This window comes from Coptis chinensis, chromosome 9, assembly GCF_015680905.1.
Source record: "Coptis chinensis isolate HL-2020 chromosome 9, ASM1568090v1, whole genome shotgun sequence".
Classification (NCBI taxonomy): Eukaryota; Viridiplantae; Streptophyta; class Magnoliopsida; order Ranunculales; family Ranunculaceae; genus Coptis; species Coptis chinensis.
In genome coordinates, this window is record NC_141464.1 from 3,350,118 (window position 1) to 3,364,230 (window position 14,113).

Genomic DNA, 14,113 nt, shown 5'->3' on the forward strand with positions numbered 1-14,113 from the left:
AGTTTACTTTTGATTAATTTCATGTGTAGTGATATACTTGCCTAGTAGTGGATCCTTTTATGTTTGACTTTGTGGTTTATGTCATTACGACTTGTTTTCTTTATGGCTAAGGTCTTGGCATCTAGTTACTTATAGACGAGTTCCTTGTTAGCAATTCGCCGAATTATTCCGAAATAATTCCCGAATTGAATTTTTGAAGGGCTATACATTTAGTACTTCCGAATGTTTGAAGATTTGGAATAATTCAGCGATTTTTTGCCTTGAAACGTAAAATACAGTTTTTGGCGAATTTTTTAAAAATTCGGTTAAAAAAAATGAATGAAAATTTGGTTGTGCTTTTGTTATTTTTTATGTACTTTATGTCCTCACTCTTGCTTTAAGTCCCCCACTCTTACATTCTTAGTGATAAATTAATCTAAAAGCTTTGTTTTTATACTTTTTGGGTATTATTTAAATTGTCATGCCATGGTGTGTGTATTTTGAAGTTTGAACTGTAATTTCAATCCAAGAACAAATAAATGAAGGTACCTATGTGGACCGTTCAATTAGTTTCAATGTTTTCATAGCTAAATTCACTACAAAAGAAACGACTTTACCCGACTTATAATGATTGTCGCCAAAGGTATTACTCGACATACCAAAACTGTTGCACGACCATCGGAAAACGCTCGGTCGGCATAGGCTTCCGATAGTTATTAATAGTTAGAACAGGCTGTCGGGTTTGATGATCTTTGTCGACGGCTATTCCCACTACCTTGGACCGTCGGGTATGCCTGCTATTATGAACCATCGGATATGGACTGCAGTTACAAACCGTCGAATATTGACTGCTGTTAACAACCGTCGGCTATTGACTTCTGTTGTTAACCGTCAGATATACCTGCTGTCACTAGCAGTCGGATATGATAAGTGTTATAGGCCGTCGGGTATTCCAACAGTTGGCACCTGCTATTGTTGGTCGAGGTAGTTTACTACTAGACAGTTGGTATCTGTCGAGTATTAGTTTTTTTGTTTTAAAAAAAAATATTGGTTATAATAATTCTTTCAAGTATCCCAATCCCAACATTACATTCTTTCCCTCCAATTACATTCTTGTAGGTTCCCACTCAAATGCTACAAGCTCCAATATACTCACAAAAAAACAATTAGAACAACAAAATGCTAAAATTAAAAGTACCCCGCTCAAAAATATTGAACTGTTTATGACTTGCATGACTACAATAATCTTGCCTAACATGATTGTTCAAAGGAGAAACATGACTCCAAGCTAAGATAGGAACAATATCAGGGCTTATGATAAGAGTAGTTAGAAAATTATACACCAATGCAAGAACGTTACTATCTCATACATATTCATCTCTCATGTCTTTACCACTTTGCCTCTTTCATCAGCCATGTCAAGGAAAGCTTGAAGCTTTAATGCCCTCCTGTAGTACATCATTCCTCTGACTGCAAAACCAATATATTTTATCAGAACAGAAATAGTAATACGAAAAAATCATTCCTCCCTTGAGCGACCTCACCAAGATTTGATCTCCAATCATCATGAGGCAATGGTAGTACAACACCTCCGTCATAAACCACGTTCACATGAACTTTGAAGTTCCCCTCTTCCAATCTCCTGTTACCAAACTCGGTATTAAGATCAATATCTTGCACGATACTTCTCGCCACGACTTTAAGTGGCCAACCACCACGCATATCACATTATTTACCAATATATTCATTAACAACCTACAAAATTAAATTGTGTTATCAGTCTTTCCTTATAAGAGTGGATCGTATATGTTTTTCAAAAAATAACTCAAATAATTACCGGGGAAGCATGACTAGAACATGGCGATTCAACATCTTCCATAGGCATTCTTCCTTGGCTCATAAATTCTCTCAACAAAACTGAATTCTCCAGCACTGTATTCTAAAGCACATCTACCCTCTTCACAAGGTCCGTGTTCATCTCTTTCAAAGCTAAATTCTGTTGCGCCACAACTTTCATCTTCTTCACTGATGTTTTTCATCCCCTTCACCCAAGCCTCGAAAACGACCCCTACTATCTGGCCCAAGAACCTATACTTAATGGACAATCGATTTAGTGCCCTTAAAATCATGTCAAACAACAATTAATTACAACAACTATGATTAAATATGAGACCTTTGTGAGGGCATCATTCACCGACGTCTCTCGTGACTTCGGGTGCAAAGCAGTGTAGCCATTAAGCTTTTCCTAGTAAATCAGATAAACAAAAATATCTCAAATTACTATCTTAAAAATAATTTAGTATCTTAAGTTTTATTAAGTCAGCACACTAATAGCTAGCTATGGGTCTTGGTGTTCCCCATTCTTTCTTGTATGATTGTGTATATATTGGTCCAATCTAGTGATAGATGACATAGGGACCCCTTTCTCCTTTCCATTTCAACTTTAGCTATAGCTGCAGATTTTCCTCCCAAGACGAAGAGTTTTTTTGTTGCTTACGATTTTCTGTGTTCCTCAAACTAGAAGCCTGCACATGTTGAAGTTAGTAATAGTGCACTTTAATTTATATCAAAACACATACACCTAATCACCATGAAATAAAATAGAAAACCCATTAACCTTGAATTTCTCAGTATTGCAATTATCCACAAATTTTCGCCAATCTTGTAGAGGAATTCCTTGTTTGGGATGTTCCCTCACAAAGGAAGGAGGTTGATCTTTGACATATTTTTTGAACAACTCATGTTTGTACTCTTTCCATGGTTTCTGGAATTTTCTTATTGTCCAATCCGTGTCAATAGAATCGATGTTTTCAAACACATACATTCTTCTTAAAGCTTTAATAGTTTTAGGTATGACGCTCTCATGCGAATGAACTAGTTTCCAGCTATCATAGCGAATTGGGATGTCACAGCGAGCAATGTGACCAAGCTTGGTGATGAAATTGTCAACCTCTTCTTTGGGCTCATCAGGTTGACCCCACTCATTAAGCTTAATGATTACCTTCTCATAGCCTTCGGGCAGCTCCTCCGAAACACCTATCGAAGGACCTCTTGTTTCCTTAGAAGAGGAAGTTGATGCACTAGAAATGTGTGTCTCACCTGCATATATCAACCAAATTTGTTAGTAAGATCAAAACAATGGTGTGGAAAACTGAAAAGTAAAAGTCATCTCCGTTACCTAAGTCATCACCAAGGCTGTTACTTAGTGAATGTGAGCTGCTATGCGTTTGTCCCTCGTCCATGTGCAAAGAGCTGTAATACAATACAACAAGTATGCATGTCCATGGTGCAAAGATCAAGATTAGTTAATTTTTAATTTAAATTTCTATTTAACTAAGCAAGAGAAATCATTCAATAAAAGGCCTATTATGCACACATGAAAAATACAGCCGGAAAAGAAAAAGATTCAAGTACAGACATACCCTGTTCAAACAAAAAGTTACACTTAATAAAAAAAACTACCAAAATTTTAATACTACAAAACACACACTACTAAGTCAACACAAAATATAAATGGACTATGTTCTAGATCTCTTTCTTTTTTTGCTACTCTCAACAACTTCAAATATGTCGTCTGGGTCGTTGAATATCAATTCATCCACCATAGAAATGTCGAGGTTGTTAGGCCCTATATCTGAATCATTTACCACTCTTTCATCTGAGAGACACGGTCCACCTTCATTAAAATACACTTTTCTTGGAACCTCCAGCACTACATGCCATTCAAGATTCTTGGGAATAGAAAACCTGAGTAGCTTTCTCTACAAGAATAAATGGTTCATCACATTTATGGTCCGAACTGAGTTGATTTGATAAGTTGACCAACCTCAACTTTGCTTCCTCATCCACTTTCATACCAAGTTGTGTGCACTTAGCCCAAACACACTTGAACAAAACAGTCTTGTAGCCTTCACGATAATTTAGTTGAACAATGTTTGTTAGAACACCATAGTAATCAATCTGCATCTCCATCAATTGGATTTTTATCCTTAGAATTAGAATGGAAAGTTATAGGGCAACTTGTGGAACACCACTGTTTTGGTTCCTTTTATTTTTCTGATAGTCTTTGGTGATGAAGAGAAACCCATTGACACAATACTTATGGTACTTTGTAGCAAAGCGTGTAGGTCCCCTAACTAAATCCTTGAAGTGATCATCAGTGGATTGGATTCGAGGAACTCTTGCTATTTTGTCAACCATGTGATGAAATCATCAGAACACAATGCCACCCTAGTGTGCCCAATCCTCCTCTTTGCACTTGTTTTATTGTCCTCAATGAAGCTAGTGTACTTCCTAAATGATTTTTGAAATAATAAAGTCAGTTAGGATTATGTATATAATTTAGATTGTGTTAAGTTTCTAACAACTTTAATATGACGTGATATACTTACGTGTGCCATTTGTCGTAACTGGGATGACTTCTTAGTAGCCATTGTTGTGCTTGTTCATACTCCACACTTTCTAATAAATACTTTGCACTTGGGCCAAGTGGCCCACCCTTATTGGAAGTGTGGTTGTCGTCTACACTATCCAAAAAATCTGGTAAAACATCAGGTTTATTTTCAGCCATCCTATCAAGTTTATCTAAAAGACCACCTCTTCCTTTATATCCAGCACAATACATTAGTGTCTCCTCCTTCAAGTAACGCTTTGTAATACACCCTTCCGGGCGCATTTTGTTGGTAACATAATCCTTGAAATATTTCATGTACCTTAAAAAAGTATTTTAGAAGCAATAGAATCTTAAAAATGAGAAAATAAATAAATAAAATAAGTAACAAAAATCAAGCTACGTACCTTTCAAAACAATACATCCACCTAAAGAAAACAGGCCCACAAAGGCCAGCCTCATGAGCTAAGTGAATAGGAAGATGCATCATAGTAATAAACAATGATGGTGGGCAGATTCTCTTTAGCACGCATAATGCCTTGACCATACCCCTTTCCAGTACATCAAGTGTTTCAATCTCTACTTTCTTCGAACATAAAACACTAAAGAAAGTACAAATGGTAGTAATAATTGTTCGAGCTTCTTTTCTGTTGCCATCTCTATAAGCATGCTGTATTAATACCGACAGCAAATGTTGCATTAGAATATGATAGTCATGTGACTTCATTTGTCTAAAATCCATTGAATCTCCTTTGACAATATTAGACCAGTTACCACTAAACCCAACAGGTACACTAAGATTGCGCAAGGTTTGGATGAACGACTTCTTCTCTTATTTTGGAAGCCAAAAGATACCTTGAGGCATAACCTGTTTCTCGCCAAGCTTAGTCACCCAATATTTCTTCTTTCTCTTCATGCGCTTTAAATCTTTGCGTGCATTAACATCATCTTTAGTTTTCCCTTTCGTATTCAACATCAAAGCAAGAAGAATTTCACATACATTTTTTTCAATATGCATAACATCAAGGTTATGATGGAAGAGAATGTGTTTCCAATACTTGAGCTTAAAGAAGATAGATCGTTTCGAAAACCATGAATTTCCTTTATTCCCTTCCTTATTCTTGCCGAGTTTCCCAAATTGATGATTTTTCAAACTCTTAGTCATTCTCTTAACTTCAACTCCAGTCAACCTTATTGGTTGCTCACCTTGTTCCTTTGGTCTTATCATAGGTGCTTTCTCTTGTATCATTTCTAGCCTTGGATCTTAATGGAAGCCACCGTCTACTTCTCATATACACATGCTTACTTCCATGGTGATGTCTTATAGAAGCAATTTTCAAACCACAAGGAGGGCAAGTGAATTTTCCTTTAGTTCTACAGCCGGAGATATTCCCATAAGCTGGAAAATCATGGATTGTCCATAGTAAAATGGCACACATATGGAACTCTTCACCTTTGAATGCATCTTTAACCATCAGCCGATCACGCCACAACTCTTGGAGTTCTTTAACCAACGGCTGCAAATAAACGTCAATATCATTACCCGGTTACTTTGGACCCTCAATGAAAGTTGAAAGCATGGTGAATTGAGACTTCATGCATAGCCAAGGCGGGAGGTTATAGTTCACAAGCATTACATGCCATGAACTGTGTTGTGCTCCAAAGTTGCCGTAAGGAGTAAAACCATTAGTGGCTAGTCCCAAGCGAACATTCCGTGGCTCTACAGAGAATGGATATTTTAAATTAACTTGCTTCCACACTGCTGAGTCAACAGGATGCCTCATCGTGCCAGGCTTTGATTTTCCAGTACAATGCCACCGCATCCCCTTTGCCACCCAAGGCACACTATACAATCGCTTCAACCTTTCTGTAAATGGAAAGTATTGCAAGTCCTTAGCAGGCACCTTGGTTCGCCTATTCAAATCCTCAATGGTTGGAGTTTTGTATCTAGAAACACCACAAGTAGGACATCTAACCTTAAATTCATTCTTTTCCCAATACAAAATGCAGTCGTTTCTACATGCATCAATCTTATTGCATTTAAGTTTCAAGTCTTTAATCATCTTATCTGCATTGTAGTTATTCTCTGGTATCTTGTTACCAGCAGGCAACACCATGTGGAGTAGTTGAAGCAATAAGGTAAATGTCACACCCCGAAGTTCGACAGAATTCGGAAAAACAATATTTGTTCCCGACTCTTCGATCTCCGAGGTGTGACGCACTCTCAACTTCCAAAAACCCATAAACAGTTTAAATATACTGATAATTAAAAACCAATAAAAATTTCAAATTAACAAAAGTCCTCTTCATTACAAAAATTTACAAATGAAAAATGCAAATAACCTTATCTCAACTGAAAATCTATATCACCTCAAAGGAAAACAAGGCCTATTTTGAAATGCGACGCTAACGCAAACCACAAGCAAAGAACCAATCTTCTTCAACATTAAAACTGTCAAGACTTATCAACTATGTTCATTTAATGAACACACCCGATAAGCAAACATGCAAATCGGTCAAAGATTATAAAAATCTTTGGTGTGAGTAGCTCTAAAATACAACATATATTTATACATATTTATACATATATATACACAATCCATAAGGCGCTTAGTTCCTTCCCGGGCTTTTAACTTCCAACAATTAATACAACATCCTTAAGTACAATAATTAAGGTAGGTAGTTCCTCCATCGAGGCGTCAGAACTTCCCACTAACCACACAACAAACTATACTCATAATAAATAAGGCATGTAGTTCCTCCATCGAGGTTTTAGGTTATAACTAAACAAATAACTAACCAAACATACTATATCCCAGATCAGATTTCATGCTCAAATACTGAGTGGGTCGTCTCGCCCAAGTAATTAGTTTGACCCACACTTATGCAAAACCATCTACAATCATATATTTCAAGATATATTATTAACCAACACATTACCATAATTATATTAATTAAGGCTTTCTTTATGTGTCCCTAAAATCATGTCAGATCTATGTCTTACCTAGTTTCCCGGCTACCACAATCGCTTCCCAATGCCGAACATGTACATCCACATGCCTCCCCTTACATAATGAACCACTCGCGTGCGTAACTACCTTGAGCGGGATGCCGCGACACCGTAACCCTCACACGGAAGCCATTATCCAAGTATCGCCACTATTCGCATAAATATTCGCCTCGTTCTATTTTGCTTAAGCGGAATAATCAAGCCACTATTCGCTAAACTAAGGGCCAATCACATTACTTACACCGAAGGCCATTCAGATTCACCGAAACGCCGTAAGGGCCAATCACATTACTTACGCCCGAAGGCCATTCAGATTCAATGAAAGCCGAAGGGCCAATCACATTACTTTTTCGCCGAAGGCCATTCAGATTCATCAAACGCCGGAAGGGCCAATCAAATTGCACACGTCCACACAGGGCAAATCACATGAGTTGTGGTAGCTAGGTTCTAGGATTTTCGTTACGTAATTTATTCAAATGTCATACATTTATGACTCCTAATAATTCCACTATATCACGTGCAGGTCAAATACCTTATTGCACTAAGCCATAATCCCGTGGGAAAATATCCACACATACTATACTACCTCATAGTAGCATCTCACATATAAAATAATAGAGTGTTTATACATTTATTTCTCTAAAACTATTGCATTTAATATATATATCCCAACATATTATATAATGTCACAATATCAATGTCAAATCTTAATTAGATAATGACCACCAAATTTATACAAGTTTCCACAGCATTTTAGCATTTGATTTGTCCATACAATTAACAACATAAAATGTAGCACAATTAAACAATCCACAGTCCACAATCCAAGCCCAATATATATATGCTTTACACACTACTCACGTCAAATCTTAATTAGATAATGACAAACAACGTTATATAATCTTCGACAATATTTTATTATTATACTTGTCCATATTCTTAAATATGAGAAAACTGGAAAAAGTCAACATTCCACAGTCAAAGGTCAACGGTCAAAGTCAATGGGCAATGGTCAATGGTCAATGGTCAAAGTCAACACATCATGGTCGAAGTCAAACTGTCATTGTCAAAGTCAAACTATCGTTTCCATGTTCAACAGGTTTAGGGTCATAGCTATGGTTTACGGCTAAGGTCAAAGGTGCATGGCTCATGGGCTCCTGACTAAGGTAGTGGTTCGGACCCAACTGGCCAAGCTCAAACCATAGAACCCGGCCCCAAAAGTCTAAACCAACTTATTATTCAACCCGACCCAAATGGGGTCATAAGGACCAACCCACATAAAATTATAAACCAGCCCAAAGCCTAATAGAACTGGCCCAAAACTTAAAATGAAATGGCCCTAAACACTTAAGTGGTTCGGTCCAAAAATTGAACTGAAACCGCCCAATCAAAACAAACTAAGGCCCAAGAACTGAAACCGACCCAGGCCCAAGCCCAAACCCATCAACAGTCCTTCTTCCTCACCAATTCTCTCCTCCACCAGCCACCACCACTTCAGCCATCGCCCTCACTTCATCACATCGGTTTTAACCCAAATCCAACATCAAACCAAGCAATACAAAGTCATAGCACAAGAGTTCAACCACCAAAATCGACCAAACATAGTTCAAACTATATTTATCAGTAGTGTTTGGGGCGCCATTAATGGGCCGCCATTAATGGACCCCTTAATACCAAGCGGGAAACACTCAATCACCCAATCAAAACAAAAACCCAACATACAACATCAAGATCCAAAATCATAGATCGGCGATTTTATTTGGGCGCCATTAACGCCTCTAAAAGCTTCGGACAAAGACCCATGACAACCTCCAACCACCACCAACAGTTTAACCAACACTTCATAACAAAAGGAGTTTAAAAACCCCAACCAACAAAACGTTAAAACTATGCCGCACGATTTCTGCGGGGCTGACTCCATTTGCGCCTGTTCAAGGCTTGAACAGAGCTTCCACAGCCCAAGCCGCAACAGTTCAATAAAAAAAATATATTGACACCCCCACGATTATCACAAGATTTCAACCGTAAAAGAAACGGACAAGAATCTAGACTTTAATAAAAAAAAATTCTATAAAATATCTACTCACCTGTATTAAAACTCGACGAATCCCTCCTTGTCCAAGCCGTCGCGCTCCAACGCTCGAGCAAACAAGTTTCTAGCTCTGCCTCCATTTTCATTATTTTTTATTATCTTAAAAACCCTATTCTCTAGAACAATGTGTTTATATACTTGGGTTCGAAACCCAAGCCCAACACAGACTCGGGCCCAAAAACCAGGCCCACGTATCACAAATCCAATCCAGCGAATTTTTAAATAAATAAATAATTAATTACTTAATTAATAAATATGTATTTTAAATACGGGCGTTACAGCTATACACATCTCAAAAGAATCTCGTCTTGAGATTCGGAAGTAAAGCTATACGAACAAATAATGTTGGTTATTAATTTAGAACATACCCAAGAATGCACGTTGATTAAACTTAAGCAAGATAACATTGGTATTAATTATTTTAATTAATTCCAGAATAGATGTCCTCATGCCATTACAAAATCTATCATAGTTTAACTGTCTATATTAAAACAAATTATTTCTGTCACTTAAATACAAGATAAATATATCATATCTTTTTAGAATGTAGTTTCTTGACATGAGCAGTCTCTACGAAAAATAATATTCTACGTAACTAATCCATAATACAGGGTAAGTTCATCCTTGCATAAAACATTATGGAGTCTTTCATTATCATGCATAAAAGAAAATTAGTGCCCTAATACACTTAAAACAAAAATCACTCATGTCATCGATACTATAATTTTAAATTTAAAACAACCCTTGAATCCTAATTCATGCTTGCAACTGGATCAAATATAGCACGTATCCAAAAATAATTTTTCATATTCATCTATCAAAATCATATAGACTGAAACAAAACAATTAAGAATAAATACTCGACGCTCATTGCTATTATTATTATTACTAATTATTTTAAACGGTGAAAAGATTCAAAAATTAATCTCCATATACAATGACAATTAACATAAGACTTACTACCGTATAACACGAATTTTAAACATTTTAGAATAATATAAACTCACTTCTAATATATCACCCATAACAAGTTATATTCTCATGGTAATATTTATGAACCATAAATCAAGGTATATATTTAAGAATACTCGAATATGCAAAAATCAATGTGAAACTAATTTAACAATATAAATCAATCATGTCATAATTTATAGGCACGAATCACACTTATAAGACAAAATAAAAATCTGTTTATTGTTGAAATACAATCATCATTATATTAAGACATCCTCTACATAAATTCCAATATAGTTTAAAAATAACAATTATCACCATTATTTTAATTAATCATTAATAACGTGACCTTAAGAAAACAACCTACACATGCATGTTTTCTTGGTAAAACAATATTAATCATCACATACGCACGGTAATAGTTCCTCTATATATACAACAATATAAAAACGTGTATACGTAAGTATACACATCTCAAAAAGAATACACGTGTATACGCAGGTATACACATCTCAAAAAGAATACACGTGTATACGCACGTATACACATCTCAAAAAGAATACACATCTCAAAAGAATACGTGTATACAGGTATACACATCTCAAAAGAATACCGCGTAGTATACGCAAGATACACATCTCAAAAAGAATACACGTGTATACGCATGTACACACATCTCAAAAAGAATACACGTATATTTTATTATTATTTTTTTTTTCTATTTATAATTAATCACATCTAACAAATTAATCTCTTATACTTCAAAATAGTTCCTCCAACACCGAGGCAATTAGTTCCTTACTCAGTACGTCACAAAGTCATCAGTTACTGCAGCTTATTCAATATAGATCAAAATATCTTCTTGTTTCTTAAATAATAACATAAAACTCCAATACAAAGTTCACAGACATGTAGTCGCACTTAATCCATAATCCATGTGAAAATGATCACCAACAACAAAACCACACTATAGCAGTACAAATCATTTTGATCAAATCCGTTAATAATTAACATATAATAAATGTAACTACTCCTCATATGGTAAGGAAACAAAAACATCATTTCATATCCACTCCACCAGTAACTAATATAAATATACGCATTACACATACAATCAAATCAAGAAAACTATTGACTCTCTTTATTTCTATATCTCTTTCATTTTCTTTGTAAAAATAAAACAACTAGCGGAAATAGTTTTGAAAATAAAACTTCTTAAACACTACCCATAAACCACGATCTGAGAATCACTTAGACTCACCTAAGTCTAAGCTAACCAAATGCTCTGATATAAACTGTCACACCCCAAATTTCGACAGAATTCGGAAAAACAACATTTGTTCCCGACTCTTCGATCTCCGAGGTGTGACGCACTCTCAACTTCCAAAAACTCATAAACAGTTTAAATATGCTGATAATTAAAAACCAATAAAAATTTCAAATATACAAAAGTCCTCTTCATTACAAAAATTTACAAATGAAAAATGCAAATAACCTTATCTCAACTGAAAATCTATATCACCTCAAAAAAAACAAGGCCTATCTTGAAATGCGACGTTAATGCAAACCACAAGCAGCAACCAATCTTATTTAACACTAAACCTGTCAAGACTTATCAACTATGTTCATTTAATGAACACACCCGATAAGCAAACATGCAAATCAGGTCAGCATTATGAAAATGCTGGTGTGAGTAGCTCTAAAATACAACATATATTTATACATATATATACACAATCCATAAGGCAGTTAGTTCCTTCCCCGAAGCGCCTTAACTTCCAACAACTAATACAACATCCTTAAGTACAATAATTAAGGTAGGTAGTTCCTCCACTAAGGTGCCGTAACTTCCCACTAACCACACAACAAACTATACTCATAATAAATAAAGCATGTATGTCCTCCATCGAGGCGCCTTAGGTTCTAATTAAACAAATAACTAACCAAACATATTATATCCGTACGGCATTTCATGCTCAAATACAGAGTGGGTCGTCTCTGCCCAAGTAATTAGTTTGACCCACACTTATGCAAAACCATCTAAAATCATATATTTCAAGATATATTATTAACCAACATATTACCATAATTATATTAATTAAGGCTTTCTTTGTGTGTCCCTAAAATCACGTCGGATCTATGTCTTACCTAGTTTTCCCTGGCTACCACAATCGCTTCCCAACTTAACATGTACATCCACATGCCTCCCCTTACATAATGAACCACTCGTATGCGTAACTACTCCCCGAGCGGGATGCCGCGACACCGTAACCTTCACACGGAAGCCATTATGCAAATATCGCCACTATTCGACATAAAATATCGCGGCCTCGTTCTATTTTGCAAACGGAATAATTCGGCGAAGCGGCTATTCAGGCAAATGCCGGAAGGGCCAATCACATTAACCGGGCCATTCAGATTCACTAAAACACCAGAAGGGCCAATCCTATTACTTACGCCCGAAGGCCATTCAGATTCACTGAAACGCCAGAAGGGCCAATAAAATTGCACACACCCACACAGGGGAAATCACATGAGTTGTGGTAGCTAGGTTCTAGGATTTTCTTACGTAATTTATTCAAATGTCATACATTTATGACTCCTAATAATTCTACTATATCACGTGCAGGTCAAATACCTTATTGCACTAAGCCATAATCCCGTGGGAAAATATCCACACATACTATACTACCTCATAGTAGCATCTCACATATAAAATAATAGAGTGTTTATACATTTATTTCTCCAAAACTATTGCATTTAATATATATATCCCAACATATTATATAATGTCACAATATCAACGTCAAATCTTAATTAGATAATGACCACCAAATTTATACAAGCTTCCACAACATTTTAGCATTTGATTTGTCCATACAATTTACAACATAAAATGTAGCACAATTAAACAATCCACAGTCCACAATCCAAGCCCAATATATATATATGTTTTACACACTACTCACGTCAAATCTTAATTAGATAATAACAAACAACGTTATATAATCTTCGACAATATTTTATTATTATACTTGTCCATATTCTTAAATATGAGAAAACTGGAAAAAGTCAATATTCCACAGTCAACGGTCAACGGTCAATGGTCAAAGTCAACACATCATGGTCAAAGTCAAACTGTCATTGTTAAAGTCAAACTGTCGTTTCCATGTTCAACAGGTTCAGGGTCATAGCTATGGTTTATGGCTAAGGTCAAAGGTGCATGGCTCATGGGCTCCTGACTAAGGTAGTGGTTCGGACCCAACTGGCCAAGCCCAAACCTTAGAACCTGGCCCCAAAAGTCTAAACCAACTTATTATTCAACCCGACCCAAATGGGGTCATAAGGACCAACCCACATAAAATTATAAACCGGCCCAAAGCTTAATAGAACTGGCCCAAAACTTAAAATGAAATGGCCCCAAACACTTAAGTGGTTCGGTCCAAAAATTGAACTGAAACCGGCCCAATCAAAACAAACTAAGGCCCAAAAACTGAAACCGACCCAGGCCCAAGCCCAAACCGATGAACAGTTCTTCTTCCTCACCAATTCTCTCCTCCACCAGCCACCACCACTTCGGCCACCGCCCCTCACTTCATCACATCGGTTTTAACCCAAATCCAAAACCAAACAACATTAACAAAGGCAACAACCTCAAATGCTTAAATCTAAACTTCACCAAAACTAG